The sequence below is a fragment of the Equus quagga genome, chromosome 10, assembly GCF_021613505.1.
Source record: "Equus quagga isolate Etosha38 chromosome 10, UCLA_HA_Equagga_1.0, whole genome shotgun sequence".
NCBI classification, from domain to species: domain Eukaryota; kingdom Metazoa; phylum Chordata; class Mammalia; order Perissodactyla; family Equidae; genus Equus; species Equus quagga.
In genome coordinates, this window is record NC_060276.1 from 26,937,032 (window position 1) to 26,956,285 (window position 19,254).

Here is a 19,254-nt window from a genome sequence, read left to right on the forward strand (position 1 = left end):
AGTCATTTGAAAAGATACAGTGGGAGTAAGGTCATGTGACTCATTCAGCACCAACAGCTTTGGCTTTGGCTAACCAACAATCCAAAGGTTATAATACTTACATTAATTGGGTTGTTACAGCAAACAAGTCTGGTCAAATAGAGTTGAATAAAAAATGTCTTTCAATGTGCACATCTCTCATGTAGACTTCTCTGATTATTCCAGCCCTTGAGAAGATTATCTTCTCTAATGTCTACAGCCTTTACAATCTGTAGCTGACAACCTAATACTTGTGTTCTCAAGGCAAAGTTATATAGTGACTAAGAGAACAGGCTCTTAAGAATAGACTGCCTGGACAAGAATTCAAGTTACTCCACTTATTAGATGCGTGACATTGGACAAGTTATTGAACCTCACTGTGCCTCAATTTCCTTGTCTGAAAAATGGAGATGATAATATCATCTACTCATAGGAGGTGTTGTGAAATACAACTTAATATGCACAAGGAATTTAGAACAGTGCTAGTTTTCGTTAGGTAGCTTTTATTAGTTCTTTTAATCTATTCTTAGTATAGAGCATGGGATACAGTATCTGCTTGCAAAGTACCAATTAACAGGACTTTGTGGTATAAACTTTTACTATGGAACTGAACCAAAGAAAATGGCCTACCATGAGATCAAACCTATAAACTTTGAACACATTAGCATGAGCACCAAATCAAAGCTTTCCAAGATGTGTTCGAAAGACAGTTCACCATACATTTACTGAGGATCCATTACGTGCCAAGGACTGTGCTAAACCCTAAAGACACAGTAATGAACACAACAACTATAGTCTCCTCCCTCATTACAGTGGAAGAGAGAAACAAGTAAGCAAACCATTTGCATATAACCTTAAAAGCTCTATGATCAAGGTGTAAAGAGATTACAAAGAAAAAATTTCCCTAAATTCTAGAGGAGTTGGGCTGGGAAAAGCAGATGGGCCTGAAGGGATCACTCTTCACAAAAGCAACATTCAGGGTAGTGGATAAGTTGGATGAAGGATGATTATCCTACATTTTCCAGAGAGACAAATGATGCTGGGAGGATGAAATGTTAGAAGGACAGGCTTTGGAAGGTAGGTGAGCATGGGGAGTGGAGCTAGCAAGATGAAACAATGTTGTACAGTGAGAGAGAGCATTCTTCTCTACAATTCTCCAAATATTTAGAAAATCTTAAAAAATTCACCATAAGCTTGGTGATTGGACTTTTTTTTATTTTTCTATTTACTGAGGTCATATTGGTTCATAACATTGTGTAATTTGAGGCATACATCATTATATGTCAGTTTCTCTATAGATTACATCGTGCTCACCACCAATAGTCTAGTTTTTATCTGTCACCATACAAATGTGCCCCTTTAGCCCTTTCACCCATCCCCACACCTCCTTCCCCTCTGGTAACCACTAATCTGCTCTTTTTATCCATGTGTTTGTTTATCTTCCACATATGAGTGAAATTATACAGTGTTTGCCTTTCTCTGTCTAGCTTATTTCGCTTAACATAATACCATCAAGGTCCACCCATTTTGCTGCAAATGGGATGATTTTATCTTTTTTATGGCTGAGTAGTATTCCATTATATACACATACCACATCTTCTTTATCCATTCATCAGTTGGTGAGCACTTGGGTTGCTTCCATGTCTCAGCTATTATGACTAATGTTGCAATGAAGACAGGGGTGCATAGATCTCTTTGGAACGTTGACTTCATGTTCTTTGGATAAATACCCAGGAGTGATACAGCTGAGTCATATGGTATTTCTCCTTTTAACATTTTGTGAAATCTCCATGCTGTTTTCCATAGTGGCTGCACCTGTTTTCATTCCTACCAACAGTGTATGAGGAATCCCTTTTCTCCACATCCTCTCCAACAGTTATTATTTCTCGTCTTGTTGATTATAGCCATTCTGATGGATGTGAGGTGATATCTCGTACTATTGACTTGCATTTCCCTAATAATTAGTGATAAACATCTTTTCATGTGTCTGTTGTCCATCTGTATATCTTCTTTGGGAAAATATATGTTCAGATCTTCTGCTCATTTTTTGATTTGGTTGTTTGTTTTTTTGTTGTTGAGTTGGTTGTATGAGTTCTTTATATATTTTGGAAATTAACTCCTTGTCAGATATTTTCTCCCAGTTGGTAGGCTGTCTTTTCATTTTGTTCATGGTTTCCTTTGCCTTGCAGAAGTTTTTCAGTCTGATGTAGTCCCATTTGTTTATTTTATCTTTTGTTTCCCTTCCTGAGGAGACATGGTGCTCAAAAAGATGCAGCTAAGACTGATATCAAAGAGTGTACTACCTATATTTTCTTCTAGGAGTTTTATGGTTTCAGGTTTTACATTCAAGTCTTTAATCCATTTTGAGTTAATTTTTGTATATGGTGTAAGATAATGATCTACCTTCATGCTTTTGCATGTGTCTGTCCAGTTATCCCAACACCATTTATTGAAGAGAATTTCATTTCTCTATGGTATGTTCTTGGCTCCCTTGTTGAAGATCAGCAGTCCATAGATGTGTGGTTTTATGTCTGAGCTCTCAACTCTGTTCCATTGATCTGTGTGTCTGTTTTTGTGCCAGTACCATGCTGTTTTGATTACTACAGTTTTTCAGTATGTTTTGAAGTCAGGGATTGTGATGCCTCCAGCTTTGTTCTTCTTTCTCCCAATTGCTTTGCCTATTCAGGGATTTTTGTTGTTCTATATAAATTTGAGAATTATTTGCTCTATTTCCATGAAGAATGTCATTGGGATTCTGGTTGGGATTGCATTGAATCTGTAGATTGCTTAATGTAATATGGACATTTTAACTATGTTTATTCCTCCAATCCATGAGCATGGAATATATTTCCATTTCTTTATGTCTTCAATTTCTTTCAATAATGTCTTAGTTTTCAATGTATAGGTTTTCACCTCCTTGGTTAAATTTATTCCTAGATATTTTATTCTTTTTGTTGTGATTTTAAATGGGATTGTATTCTTGATTTCTCTCTCTGCTAGTTCATTATTAGTGTATAGAAATGCAAATTATTTCTGCATTTTGCATAAGTTGATTTTGTACCCAGCAACTTGATTATTTCTAATAGTTTTCTGTTGTATTCTTTAGGGTTTTCTTCATATAGAATCTTGTCATCTGCAAACAAAGAGAGTTTTACTACTTCCTTTCCAATTTGGATACCATTGATTTATTTTTCTTGCCTAACTGCTCTGGCTAAAACCTCCAGTACTAGGTTGAATAGGAGTAGTGAGAGTGGGCACCCTTGTCTTGTTCCTGTTCTCAGAGGGATGGCTTTCAGTTTTTCACCATTAAGTATGATGTTGGTTGTGGGTTTGCCATATATGGCCTTTATCATGTTGAGGTACCTTCCTTCTATACCCATTTTATTGAGAGGTTTTTTCATAAATGAATGTTGGATATTGTCAAATGCTTTATCTGCATCTATTGAGATGATCGTGTGATTTTTATTCTTCATTTTGTTAATGTGGTATATCACATTATTTGATTTCTGGTTGTTGAACCATCCCTGCATCCCTGGAATAAATCCCAGTTGGTCATGGTGTATGACCTTTTTAATGTATTGAAGTATTTGATTTGCCAATATTTTCCTGAGGATTTTTCCATCTATGTTCATAGTAATATTGGCCTGTAATTTTATTCTTTGTGTTGTCCTTGTCTGGTTCTGGAATCAGGGTAATGTTGGCCTCATAGAATGAGTTAGGAAGTGTTCCATCTTCTTCAATTTTGGGGGATACTTTGAGAAGGATAGGTATTAAATCTTCTTTGAATGTTTCGTATAATTCTCTAGAGAAGCCATCTGGTTATGGACTTTTGTTTTTTTGGGAGGTTTTGGATTACTGTTTCAACCTCTTTACTTGTGATTGGTCTATTCAGATTCTCTATTTCTTCTTGATTCCATTTTGGGAGGCTGTATGAGTCTAAGAATTTATCCATGTCTTCTAAATTGTCCAATTTGTTGGCATATAGTTTTTCATAGTATTCTCTTGTAATCTTTTTATTTCAGTAAAAAGATTTACTGAAATATTTAGCCATTGTAATTTCTCCTCTTCCATTTTTTTTCCCTTCTCCAAAGTTCCAGTACATAGTTGTATATTCTAGTTGTAGGTCCTTCGAGTTCTTTTATGTGATCTGCCACCACAGCATGGCTACTGACAGACGAGTGGTGTTCCACCCCCAAGAACCAAACCCGGGCCACCAAAGCAGAGCATGCTGAACTTTAACCATTAGGCCATCAGGGCTAGCTCTGTCATCTTTCATTTTTAATTTTATTTATTTGAGCCTTCTCTCTCTTTTTTAGTAAGTCTGGCTAAGTGTTTGTCAATTTTGTTTATCTTCTCAGAGATCCAGCTCTCAGCTTAACTGATCTTTTCTATTCTTTTTTCAGTCTTTATTTAATTCTGCTCTAATTTTTATTATATTCCTCTTTCTGCTGACTTTAGATTTTGGTTCTTTTTCTTTTTATGGTCCTGTTAGGTGTAGTTTAAAATTACTTATTAGAAATTTTTCTTGTTTGTTGAGGTAGGCCTGTATTGCTATAAATTTCCCTTGTAGCACCATGTTTGCTGCCTCTCATAAAAGATGATATGTTGTGTTTTTATTCTCATTTGTCTCCATGTATTTTTGATGTCTCCTTTGATTTCTTCACTGATCCAATGGTTGTTCAGTAGAATGTTGTTTAATCTCCACGTATTTTTGACTTTCGCAGCTTTTTTCTTATAGTTGATTTCTAGTTTTATAGCATTGTGGTCAGAAAACATGCTTGATATGATTTCAATCTTCTTAAGTTTATTGATGCTTGCCTTGTTTCCCAACATATGGTCTATCTTTGAGAGTGTTCATTGTGCGCTGGTGAAGAATGTGTATTCTTCTGGTTTTGGATGGAGTGTCCTATATATATATATATCTATTAATTCAATTTGATCTACTATTTCATTTAAGGCCATTGTTTCTTTGCTGACATTCTGTCTTATCTACCCATTGCTGTAAGTGGGATGTTGAGGTCCCCTACTATTATTCTGCTGCTGTCAATTTATCCCTTTACATCTATTAATAGTGGCTTTATATACTTTGGTGCTTCTGTGTTAGGTGCATATATATTCATAAGTATTATGTCCTCTTGGTGGAAAGTCCCTTTTATCATCATATACTGTCCCTCTTTTCTCTCACTCTCTTTTTTATCTTGAAGTCTGCTTTGTCTGATATAAGTATGGCAACACCTGCTATCTTTTGTTTGCCATTTGCTTGGAGTATCCTCTTACATCCCTTTACTTTGAGCCTATGTTTGTCATTAGAGCTGAGATGTATTTCCTGAAGGCAGTATATCCTTGGGTCTTGTTTTTTAATCCATCCAGTCACTCTGTGTCTTTTTGATTGGAGAATTTAATCCATTTACATTTAGAGTGATAATTGATATATGAGGGCTTAATACTGCCATTTTATCTCTTGTTTTCTTGTTGTTATACATTTCCACTGTTTCTTTTCCCTTGTATTTCTGACTGCCATTTCAGTTTGCTGGTTTTCTGTCATTTTTTCAGTTTTCTCCTCATTTATTAATCGTGACTCTGCTGTGATTTTTTGTTTAGTGTTTACCATGAGGTTTGTATAAAAGATCTCATAGATGAGATAGTCTATTTTCTGATGGCCTCTTATCTCCATTAGCCTAAGTAGGTTTCATCCTTTTCTCTTCCCCTTCTGAGTCATTTTTGTCACAGACTGTTCTTTTCTGTGTTGTGAGTTTATGACTAAATTGAAGTGTTTATAGTTATCTTTGATTTTTTCCTTCCCTTTGTCTTTTATAATCGTTTCCTAACCTATTCTGATATAGAGCTGCGATTTTCTGATTCTATTTGTCTATTATCTCCTTGTTCAAGGTTTTGTAAACCTTTGCTTTTTAGTTTCAGATGTAAGGGCTCCTTTCAAGGTTTCTTGAAAGGGAGGCCTAGTGGTAACAAACTCTCTCAGCTTTGTTTATCTGGGAAAGTTTTTATGTCTCTAATATCTGAAGGATACTTTCTCTGGGTAGATATTCTTTGCTGTTAGTTTTTGTTTTTCAGTATTTTGAATATATCATTCCATTGTCTCCTAGCCTGTAAGGTTTTTGCCAAGAAATCTGCTGAAAACCTTATAGGGGTTCCTTTGTAAACTATTTTCTGCTTTGCTGCCTTTAATATTTTTTCTTTGTCATTGACTTTTGACAGTTTTACTATTATATGCCTTGGAGAAGGTCTTTTTGCATTGATGTAATTAGGAGTTCTTTTGGCTTCATGAACTTGTAAGTCCAGTTCTTTCCTCAGGTTTGGGAAGTTCTCAGATATTAATTCTTTGAACAAACTTTCTGCTCCTTTCTTATTCACTTCTTCCTCTGGAATATCTATAATCCTTATGATGCTTTTCCTAATTGAGTCAGATATTTCTGGAAGAATTTATTCATTATTTTAAAATCTTAGTTCTCTCTCCTTCTCCACCTGAAGCATTTCTACGTTTTTATCCTCTAAATCACTAATTCTCTCCTCCATAGTATCAGCTCTATTTTTTAAGGATTCTAGATTATTTTTTAACCCAGTACTTTCAATCTTCACATTCAGAATTTCTGTTTGGCTTTCTGAGGGTTGTTTTTTGAGAGACTTTGCACCTCTTTGGTGATGTATTCCTTCTGCTCTTTAATTTTATTCATGAGCTCATTGAACTGTCTTTCTCAGTTTTATTGTAACTCATTGAGTTTCTCTGTGATAACTACTTTCTGTCATTTAGGTTGTAAATTTCTGTGGCTTCAGGATTGGTTTCTGGAGACTTGTCATTTTCCGTCTTCTCTGAAGTATTCATGTAGTTTTTCATGGTGTTTGATGAACTGATCCTTTCCTAGTGAATTTGTAGTAGTAGCAGGTTTCAGACTCCACCTGCAACCACTGAGGGTGGGGGGCAAGAGCTGTGTTTTCTGATCCCACCCCATATGCCAGAAGTTGTGCCAGTAGGGCTGATCTGCATTTGTGTGCTGGCTGCAGCTGCTTGGCAGGTCACACACGCAAGCACAGGCACTCTGGTGTGGGACTGCTGCCTTGGCAGCAGACCTGCCAAGCTGGTGTGCTAGGCAGGAGGGGATGGACACTTTCTTTCACGCATGGGGGCAGGCTCTGCACTTGTGGGCAGTTTAGCTGAGCTATTGCACTTTGTGGGGACTCCTTTGCAGGGCTGAGCTGCGCCACTGAGATGGAAACATTCCCACAAGCAGGGCCACCACATTACAGTGGGTGCTCCCATGGGCTGGGCTACAACTCTGAAAGCATTCATGTGCAGGCCTGGCTGCATCCGCCTCCTCTTTGTGAGGACCCGTGACCTAGATTGCTCCTGCCAGAGAGCAGGAGGGATCCACTTACCTAGTTCCACTGCTTCCCTGGGGTCCAGTCCCCCTACCTTCAGATGTATGGCTGTGTGGATCTCACAGATGTCCTATTGTGCTGTGTAGGGAATCCTCTGTTGGTTAATGAATGTCCGTTTAGTTCTAACTTAGCAGGGAGAGACAAAAAGAAAAACTCATTCTGCCATGATGCTGAAGTAACTCTTGGACTTTTTGTTGAATGCATCAAATGAGAAGAGTGTGGTTTCCTTGTTCAGCACTAAGTAGAAGCCAGGAATCTGTATGGACCCAAAATAGAGACAATAGCAACCATGAGGAAGTAACATTGGGAATTTACAAAGATCATGGGGAGGGCAGTGAAGTGATCCAAGTTGTAAAACTAGGGATTTGAGCCAAGTTTAAATTTTTGAGAGAGAGTTGCCAGGGATGACTACAAGATGCCTGGGCACAGAGAGGGAGACTATGTAACCCGATGTGTGGAAATGAACTGTAAAGAAAGGCTGCCTGGAGGAATTTATGTTCTTGTATAATGAAAGGATTAATCAGACAACATTGCAGGAGAAGAACACTCCAAGTATGAAGAGCAGTAAAAGTTGAGATTCAGAAACCTGAAACATGCTGTGTTTGAGGAACTACAAGTTGTTTAGTCTTGATGGTGCTTAAAATACAAGACAGACAGTTATATAAAATGAGGTTGGAAAACGAAGTGGATACCAGAGCACACAGACCTCTATAAACCATGGTAAGAAATACAATCTTTATCCTAAGTATAATGGCAGTGAGTGAGCGCATGCTTAGGAAAAACAAGCATACATTGTTACCTGTACTAGCAAAGCAGACAGTTGCTTGAAGAAGTTGGAGCACCACTACTTTGATAACCTGAGCTAGGCTCAAGAGCAATTTAGGCTTCTGACTGTCAAACAAAGTAGAAATCTAACCAGTTTTACAGAAGACTAAATAGACCATAAGCATGGATTCTAGCAATAGTTTACAAACTCTGTCATGTGGCCTTAGGCACAGTTTCCACCTTCTTCCATTTGTTAAAGAAAGTATAATATTTTAAATGTTATTTTAAGCACAGTAATCTTTGATCATTTTACGTCCTTTCAGTCTTCCATGTTCTTCCTTGGAAGGAACACTGCATTTACTGCAAAATTGAAGTTCAAAAATCCCTCTGTGAACTTTACATTGACTTAACGTAGCACACAGTTTCTGACAGAGTTTCATGGCACTTTTGGATTTTTTTCCCAGATTCCTATGACAATGTGAGAACTCCCAGAGCAAAGACTTTTTAGATGTTTAGAATTTACTTCTGGGATTAGAGATTCAGGAGCTGACAGCTGATATTCTCAGATTCAGTCCAATAGAGGTTCAAGATCATTTTAACAAATCCTATTAAAACAAACTCATATGTGTGTGCTCTAACGTTTAATGTGTATCATCATCTTTAAACCTTGTATTACAGTTATTGCTGCAGGTGTCTGTCTTATTATAAGATTTCTGAGAGCAAAGAACCATTTCTTTGTCATCTTTGTAATCCATAGCACCTAACATAGCACCTATAGGTACCAATAAATGTTTATTGATTGATTAAATGAAGGAATAAAAGTTTTGGTGAAGCCATGTCATATCTCTATTTAAAAACCTTATACATTCAATTTAAATTTTGTTTCTTAAATTTTTTTGTTTTGAAAGAGATGGTAGTCCATTTAAAAAGCGATTTTGCTAATAAAAGAGGATTGGGTAAGTACAAGGTTTTTCAAAAGATGAACTGATTCTGAAGCAGATGAATTTGATTTTGTGTGATTGTTGCTAAGGGAACACCTGAATGTAAATTTCATTTTACATAAGACTCAGGTAAAATATTGATCAGAAGAGAGAGAAGAAGCTTCAAACCAAGTAATAAAGTGACTAAGAAACTGCTTTCTGATTGGAAGGAATCAAAGAGATTATGTTTTATGTAATTGATCTATTTCAGCCACTTTGCATAGATATAGAGAGGGAAGCTAGTAGCAAGGAAGCAGAGAGGACATGTATCCTTCTTTCACTCTCTGACAGTTTCTATCTCATGCTAAGATTCAGAATAGTAGAAAAGGCAAAACAGCTAAATGCTAGCAATTTAATTTGTTCAGTATTTAGTGATCTAGATTTCAATTTAAAGCTCACATCTTATGGTTACCTCATCTGCCCTCAGGAGGGTGAGGTGCCTTAAAGTGTGCTCTTATAGTACACAGCTCCTCTCCAGTCAGAGCACTTATTATACTGGATGATAATTTCTCTGTCTTCTCTTTAATGTAAATTCTGGGAGACCAGGGGACATGTCTTATTCATGTCTATATCCCTAGCACCTGACCCAGTAAACTGCTTCCATTTTCAGCCTCTTCTTCTCTCATTTCCCCCTTCACACTCTACACTCCAACTGAGACTGAAAAGAATTTGAATTTCTGCAACAGACCACTCTTTCTCTTACCTTTGGACCTTTTCACATACTATTCTCTCTACCCTGAGTCCCTAAGCCCCAATGTTCCCTGACAAAATCTTTCTCATCCGTCAGTTATGTGCTTATAAATCACTTCATTCAAGACCTCCCTAACTCTCCAAGTCTAGGTAAGGGGCTTCTGTTATGTGTTCCAGGTCCAACCCTAACATCGCACTCATCTCATGGTGTTGTAATGATTTATTTCATGATGGGAAGCACCTCATCTCACCCCCCAGCACCTATCACAGTACCTGCCACATCATATGAGCTTAATAAATAGTTGATAACGGCATTAAAAAATGAATGCCTACTGTAGACAAAAGAATCTGACAGGGGTGAGGTGATACAGGGATGCATATGACACAAGCCTTGCTCACAACATCAGAAAGGATCCAAACAAATACATAATTAACGCCAACACAAGGCAGACTATAATGAATGCTATAATTAAGGCAAAGATGTACTCTGAATTTTCTAGAACCATCTTGATTTCAAACAATCTATCACATTGTTCCTATAAGTATACTTACAGTTGTCAAAGCACGCGTCCTGATTTTAGAGTTCAGCAAATGCAGTTGCTGCAGTTATAACTAAAGTATAAGCAAAATACTATGAGGGTGTAGAAGATGGAATGATGAGTTCTGAGGAAGACTTATTAGAGGAAGTGCAATGTGCATTGGGCTTTGAATGGGGAGAGTGACAGGCAGAAATGAGTGAAAGGGAGAGGAATTTCAGGCAAAGGATAAAAGCTTAGGCAAAAGCTCTGAGGCAGGAAGGTGAAGGATGGTGCCAAGGAATGATGAATAAATCAGTATGACTGGAGTAAGGAACAAGAGGTCATCTTAAATCATAAGGAACGTTAGACATGGCAAAGGAATTCCTGACCTTTGATTAGTTGTAAGCAGGTAGTTATCTTTCTCACAGGGGAGCTAAATTGACTATCTGCCTAAGAACAAAGCCTGCAGGGGCTGTGACACTTGGTAAGGTTCCAGAGGTGCCAGAGCCATGAAAACTTCTTGGGGGTGCGGAGAAATTGTAATTTTAAGAACAGTTAGAAAGAATCCTGTAGGGTGGAAGGATAGGAAGAATAAGAATGCTGTACTTATTTTTTAAATTTACTTTAACCATATATCTTTAATGGTGATGTATAGCTATTTAATAAAGAATTCTATTTAGGGGTGGAATACAATTGAGTAGGAGAAGATGCTAATCTATTTTTTAGTTAAGCATGCCTACAGAAAGCATCATTTAACTGAAAGCAAGCAAAGTATCCAAGAAGAAATAGTCTTGAGTCCTAATACAGTGAGAGTAATATCCAAATACCTAAGTCTAATTTATCTGTACATATGTGTAGATCCACACTATCAACCAAATTGTGCCTTTAATTTATTGATGGGTAGCATGTACAATTCTTGCCTAATTAATTGCTTCATTAAAATGAGTTTCTGTAGACAACACCTAATTTACTTGAATATCTGCTTTTGAATCCATGGTGCTGTTTACACTTAATTTTCATGCAGTTCACATCATAGCAAAGAAAGCCTTTCAAATCCATTCACTTAACCATATCCCTACTCCGGGGGATATTTGAGAAAGGAATATTTTGCTTCTTCTGTTCTATGCATCAGCGCAAATATGAACTGTTTCTTCACGGCATGGAGAAACTAAGCAAAGGAGCATGATGGGAAGACTAGGCTGCTTCCCTAATCCTCCATCTCCAGGTCTTCCCAGTGTCATGTTCTTACTTGGTTTATTCTAGGAATTCATTTCATCAGATAAGCAAAAATTCAAATATATGTATAAAACTCTCCAAAGCAAACTAGAAATTATTTTTTAATTATCCACACATTCACATTAGACCCTCAGTTAGAAGAGGTCTGGTGATCAGTTAGTTCAAACCTTTCATATTAGGGACAGGGAAACTAAAACTCAGATAAGTTAAGGAACTTCTCCATGACCACCTATATGATGGTACAGGTTATTCACTACATATGGCCAATATAAATGGAACACCTCTGGAGTTGTGCAGTACATAACCTGTAAAACCATTTGGGTTCCTGTATGCCCTTGGTCAGAGAGCTAGCTAATTGCAGAACCAGGAAGGTAGGACAGTTTCGTGGTTAAGCATGGAGGCTCTGGAGTCAGTCTGCCTGAGTTCAAATCCCACTTCTGCCACTTGCTAGCTGTGTTACCTTATGCAAGTAACCAAATCTTTTAAAACCCCAGTTCCTCCATATTTAAAAATAGGATAATGACATTACCATTACCTACTTAGGGTTATTGTGAGCATTAAACACTTAGTAGAGGCCTAATAAACACTAATTTTTTATTGTTGTAATTATTATTAATCAGACTAAAGCACAGGTCTCCTAACTTCCACTCATTATTCCTTTCACCAGCTTCCTTTATGTGAATAGGCATGAATTTGCCATATAACAAAAGGACTAGCTAGTTGTGCAATGATTTATAGCACTATTTCACTTAGCATCCATACTAACAATAAAAATAACAAACATATATTGAGAACTTTTGCCATGCCCAGGCTAAGCACATTTATACATATCTCATTCAATCCTCACAACAACCCCATAAAGGAAGTAGTTTTATTATTTCCATTTTACAAATGAGGAAACCAAAGTTCATTAAAGTTAAATAACCTGATTAAGACCCCTCAGCCAGTAAATGGCAGCGCCAGAATTCAAACCTAAGTCCATTTAGCGCCAGAATCCATGCTCCTAATCACTGGTGCTCCCTCAATATGATGAGAATGTTTGAGTCAGTTCCATATTTCATTACGATGGCCATTGACCTGGCCCACTCAGCACCTAGATCTCTGCTCACTTGCTCACCCACCCAGCACCCAGGCCAGCTCTGAAAAGATGTACAGCAACCTGTTTATTTTACTATGTTATTCTGTAACAAATGGTAGAATCTCAACCTATAATGTTATACAAGGGCTACCATGAAGGGTAAATATTTCTTAGGTACTAATTTCTTATTCCCCTCATCTTTCTTCTGGTGCTCCTTTGCTGTTTAATGCTTTGAAAAATTAATAGTTTAATTTCCAGTGTTGATTTATGAAACCAACACTGACAGGAACATCTTAACTGAATATTTTTGAGCTCATCATTTCTGCATAGCAGGTAATGGTACTGCTCGGGGGGAAAAAAGCCAGGGAGAAGGGAGCAAGGGAGAAAATCTTCCCAACCTTTGCTTTGGAGGAAAAATTAGAGCCACAATTTTGAGTCAGAAGTGTTACTGAGAAACTCTCAGAAACAGATAGCACAAAGTAAATCATGTCAGGGCTGGCTCTATGGCCGAGTGGTTAAGTTCGCCCGCTCCACTTCTGCAGCCCAGGGTTTCACTGGTTTGGATACTGAGCACGGACATGGCACTGCTCATCAGGCCATGCTGAGGCGGGATCCCACACAGCACAACCCAAGGCACTCACAACTAGAATATACAGCTATGTACTGGGGGGCTTTGGGGAGAAGAAGAAGAAGAAAAAAAAAAGATTGGCAACAGATGTTAGCTCAGGTGCCAACCTTTTAAAAAAAGCAAAAAGAAAAGTAAATCATGTCTTTACTTTTCATTCTACTCAGTGGCTTCTCCAGGGTTAGTATCAGTCCTAGTGAGCCTGAATGCAAACTCAAATGAACAGGCATATAAAATATATACATTGTATATAAGTATTACACATACTATATAGGTAAATGCTGTCAGCTAATATATGAAACTTAGCATAAATGTTTGTAGCTTCTAATTATCAGTGATCAATGGCTATTGATCATAGCCATGATAAAGAGAAGTTTTAAAAAAATATATAGGAAGACTATAATTAGAGATAAAATATAAGGTTTTTCTTAACTTTTATAGATTCTATGTGACTTGCAGCTACCGAATCAACTTATGTTTGCTGTTATTGTTGTTTCTTCCAAAACACCATAATTTTGAGCTGTCTCATATGTGTGTTCTATACACAGGATTAGCCCCTTCTTATAGGTCAGGGGTCAGCATATTTTTTTCATAAAACATCAAATAGTAAATGTTTAGGTTTTGTGGGCCAAACAGTCTCTGTAGTAACTACTCAGCTCTGCCATTGTAGCAGGAAATCAGCCATAGACCATATATATGAAGAAATGAGAATGGCTGTGTTCCAATAAGACTTTACGTATGGACACTGAAATTTGAATTTTATATAATTTTCATGTCACAAAATATTATTCTTCATTTGATTTTTTTCCAACCATTTAAAAATGTAAAAAACTATTCTTAGCTCACAGGCTACACAAAAATAGGCAGCAGACTGGATCTGGCCTTTAGGCCATAGTTGCCAGTGCCTAATGAAGGTATGGACCAAGCAGATCCTAAAGGGAAGTGTTATGTATTTTGTCCTGTAGAGTCAGAGTAAGAAATGGATAATGGCAGGACTTAATAGGCTATATCTATTAAGTGATAGGATCACCTGATGTGGTATGTCTCATGATACTATAAGGTTCATATTTGAGGAAGCACAAACCCCCACTAGAACTGCTCTAAATATGAATAGATCTTAATTTTGACAGTTACTGACAGCAGAAAAAAAAAAGACTTGCAACTGGCAGGAGATCCTTGTTAATAGATATCTTTTGGTTCCAAAGAAACACCATGAATAAATATTTTTCAATCATTTCCTTTTTGTTTGATATGTGATAGGAAATTGACAGAGAACAATCACTTTCACTTTCCTGTTTCATCAGCAGCTAATCATCTTGGCATACTTAATTTTGCTTGCTAAAACAAGGGTCTCATCCTTCTAGGACTAGTTAATAGCTGGCCTAGTCACTTCCTACAATTGCTTAGGAATGAACATCAAGAAATAATACCCCGCTCTCTCTCTCTGAAATTCTGGTTCACATTGATAAGATAGCAGTGGCATTCATGCAACTATAATGATCTCAAAACAAAATAATCCAATTTACATATGGGTCATTCTAATATGGATTAAAGTTCCTTGAGGGTAGGGATTATGTGTGCCTTGCTTGCTGCTGTATCCCAAAGGCCTAGCACAGTGCCTGGAATATAAGAAGTTCTCAATTAATAAGGCAATATCACATGATGGTTAAGAGTGTGCACTTCGGAGTTAGACAGACATGGATTTGAATCCTGGCTCTACTTGATCTCACAAGTCACAGAGGCTCACTGAACCTCAGTTTTCTCTCCATAAAATGAGGATAATAATAGTAGACTGAATTAGGTAATATCTATAAAATAGCAACATGGGTAGCGGCATATAAAAGGAATTAAATAAATAGTAGCTGTGATTCCTTCTCCTCCTCCTCCTGTTCTTCCTTCTCATCATTATCAATAGTTTCTCCTCCATTTGGTTTGTTTCAGCTTATTCATTAAGTCTCAAGAACCTTATTTCACTGTGGTCCAGGGATCTTTATGGAGACTCTGCCCTTCAACCTGCTCAGGTTTTTCACAGGGGACTTAACCCATGGTTTCCTGAATAATGTTTCCTGATAGGCACAGTTAGAATAACCATCCTGGTTTGCCCAGGACTGAGGGGGTCCCTCACTTTCATTGTTTAAACATTTTAAAACTGGGATGGACAAACTGGGATGAATCTGTCATCTTACCCTTAAGTTTCCTTTCCTTGTCATCCTAGCATTGAGATGCCACCCCCAAAAAATCGATTTGCATTTGGGAGTGGGTGGATGAATAAGACAGGAGGGAAGGAAGATAAGACTCAATGCCTCTGGTAGGGACCAGAACAAAATGCCAAACAAGAGTGCCTGTTTTTCCCCCCCACCCCTAAAGAGGTGCTTTTAGCACTTCATACAATGGTTAATCAAGTGGCTCTAGCCTATAGTAGAATTGGTATTTACATTCAGCCCCCTCAAAAACGCTAATTGAAATTATTTGCAGCTAAGTGAAGTTTGAAAACTCCTTTCATATAGACAAAGCCTGGGAAGATGGTATTTTTCTTTCTTTTATTTTTCTGTATTATGAGCTCTTGTTCCAGAGATCAAAGTGCAGCCAGGCCTTTTGCAGCTGGCCATTCTAACTTCTGAAGCTTTATTCATATGCAAACCCAAATATAAGATTCATGCTTGGCTGCGGAGAGGCGAGAATCCCTTCTTTGACAAGGTTTCCTCCACACAGCTGGCGGAACTGCCAGGACTGCTTGTGTGCTGCATACGGTTCCTCATGACTTGCTTTGGGATGGGGATGGCCCCCGAGAAAGATGTCTCTCATTGAAAGAGAGGGTGCCTCATTTCCTTTTCTCCGGCAGCTTTACAATCCCTGCAGAAATCCTCCAGAATTAACTGGAGAGTGTAGGCTCCTATCAAGGGAAGTGTGAAAACCTGCTGCACCCAAGGTAACCAGACGTCTCAGGAACGAGTTTTATAATAATAACATATCACATAATATATTGTTAATATATGATATACTATATTATTTTAACGAGTGCTAATATTTATTCAAAGTTTACTATATGCCAGAAACTTTGCGAGCAATATCTCATTTAATCTTTTCAATGAGCCTGTGAGGTAAAGGGTATTATTATTACCTGCATTTTACAGCAAAGAAAACTCAGGCCCTAAGACATTAAGAAATCTGTCCAAAATCACACATCTAGTAGGATGCTTCACTTAAATCTTAAATCTAAATTATAGAGCCATAGAGCCTACAATCTTTTTTTTTCTTTTTCTGCTTTATTTCCCAACCCCCCCCCCCCACCCCCCCCCCCCGTATATAGTTGTATATCTTAGTTGCAGGTCCTTCTAGTTGTGGGATGTGGGACGCTGCCTCAACATGGCCTGACGAGTGGTGCCATGTCTGCACCCAGGATCCGAACCCTGGGCTGCCGCAGCAGAGCACGCGAACTTAACCACTCGGCCACGAAGCCGGCCCCGAGCCTATAATCTTAAACAGCAAACTATGACAATTGCTCCATTTATTTTCATCAAAGAAAATGGAATTGGAGGGAGAGATGGCTGGAAGATGATGGAGGGTAGGGAACACAATATAATCACAAAGAGACTTCAGACTGTGCTTTTCCATGCACTACCTAAAGGTCAAGAATGACATCTGAGCAATCTGTAGTCTACTCTTTAAGGCAGAGGTTGAGCTAACAAGATTATATTTTCAGTGGCAATGCACATGATTTTGCTGAAGAATCAGAGATATGCCAGCATTGGAAGGGATTCTGAAGGTCTTCTGATCCAACCTCCCAATTTATGCTTGAATCTCTATATGGCATGTCATTTAGTCTAAATTTGAACACCTCTAGGATGGGGAACTCACTACCACATAAGATCATTTTTTATTATGAGACAACTTATCTTTACACTGATTGAAAATTTGTCGTCTTAGAGTTTTCACACCCTGTACTTGATTTAACTGCTTCAGGACACATAAATCTACTCAAATTTCTCTACCATGGCCTTCCCCAATTATACATCTTATATAACATTTATTATGTACCAAGCACTGTTTTAAGTGCAACCCTATGAGGTACATATTATTACTATGCCCAATTTTACAAATGAGGGAACTGAAGCAAAAAGAAGTTAAGTGGCTTGGCCAAGGTCACACAGCTAGTAAATTTAGAGCTGGCTCCAGAATTGGTACTCTTAACTATCGTGTTATATTGACTCTCAAATCTTTTCTTTTCTAGAAGTGACAGTCTTATTTTCTCTAAATATTTTTATATGGAATGCTTTTGAGTTCTCTCATTGTATTGGTTTTCTTTCTTTGAACACATTTGCTTGACTGTGGACCTTTTGTTCAGAACTAATTACTGCACTCTAGACATGCTGGAGTCAGGGTAGAAAGGGGCTGTCATCTCTATGGTATCTTCTGCTTACCTCTTTCAATCTACTCTACCCTTCTCTGTGCCCTACAAGGCTGACTTCTATGTACTGTGTGAGAGATCAGAAGTGGCCACCACAAAATATGTCTCTTTGGCTTGATTGTTATTTTTCCCCTCCCCAAAGCCCCGGTACATAGTAGTATATTCTAGTTGTATGTCCTTCTAGTTCTTCTATGTGACCCACTGGCACAGCATGGCTACTGACAGACAAGTGGTGTAGTTCCTCACCCAGGAACTGAACCCAGGCTGCTGAAGCAGAGCACGGTGAACTTTATCCACTAGGCTAGCAGGGCTGGCTGTGGCTTGATTATTTTTAAGGCTAAAAGGCTTCATCTGAAAGACACTTTGATCTTTCCCCTAATTGCCTAAAAGAATTTAAGATAGAAGGCCTGTTCCAGGAAGGAGCTAACATCATAAGATAACTATAGTATAATACAAACTAGGTGTGATAGACAGAGGGGAACCTAACAAGGGCCGTCTTTTTTTTTTGGTGTGGAAGATGGGTCCTGAGCTACCATCTATGGCCCGTCTTTCCCTTTTGGCTTGAGGAAGATTGCTGCTGAGCTAACATCTATGGCAATGTTCCTCTGTTTTGTATGTGGGATGCCACCACAGCATGGCTTGTTGAGCGGTGCATAGGTCCACACCTGGGATCCAAACCTGTGAACCCTGGACCACTGAAGCAGAGCTCACAAACTTAATCACTACACCAGCAGGCCAGCCCCCTAACCAGGGCCTTTTAATCAAAGTCCTCTCCATCTCTCATTGTCTTTACAAGGCACAGTCAACATTTGTTTATCAAACGTCTGCTTTTCTATCTCCTTGTAAGTTACCTTCCTCCCCTTTGAAGTCCCAAACCACTACCCCCAACATCCTTCTTTGTCCTTAGCTGAAGATGATATTTAAGGTAGTGGCTTCTGCCATTCTGGTGAGTTACTCAGTTTTCCCGGGTTTCTCCTATGTATACGTTATCAAATTTGTTTGATTTTCTCCTGTTATTCTGTCCCATGTCAATTCAATTCTTAGACTAGCCAGAAGAGCCTAGAGGGTAGAGGAATAGTTCTTCCTCCCCTACAAGTGCATTAACTGAGCTTCCCTTGCCCTATGGATTCCAGTTGGTTTTGGCCTATGGAAATCATTGGAGAGAGAATGGAGGAGGAACATGAGGATGAGAAGGAGAGTATTTTATTCCCTGGTACTCACCCCTGCTGGGTCTCAGGTTGGCTTTAGTCGTGTTTTTCTACCCAAGGCCACAGCTCCTATCAGTAAATCCTCTTTCTAAGTCACCTCCTTGGAGTTCCAAAAACTGTTCTCTCCCCCTTGGTCCTTCAGGTCTAAGAAAGAGGCAATAGTTCTGAAGGGGAGCAGAATATACCACTCCAAAATATACCTCTTTGGCATAAGGATTATTTTAGGCTAATTATTTTTAACAAACAGCAGACATATGAAAAGCTCTGAAAACCAAGTAGCAGTTACCCTTTTGTAATAGATATTTACACCTATAAGGGAGATCCTCCATTTGT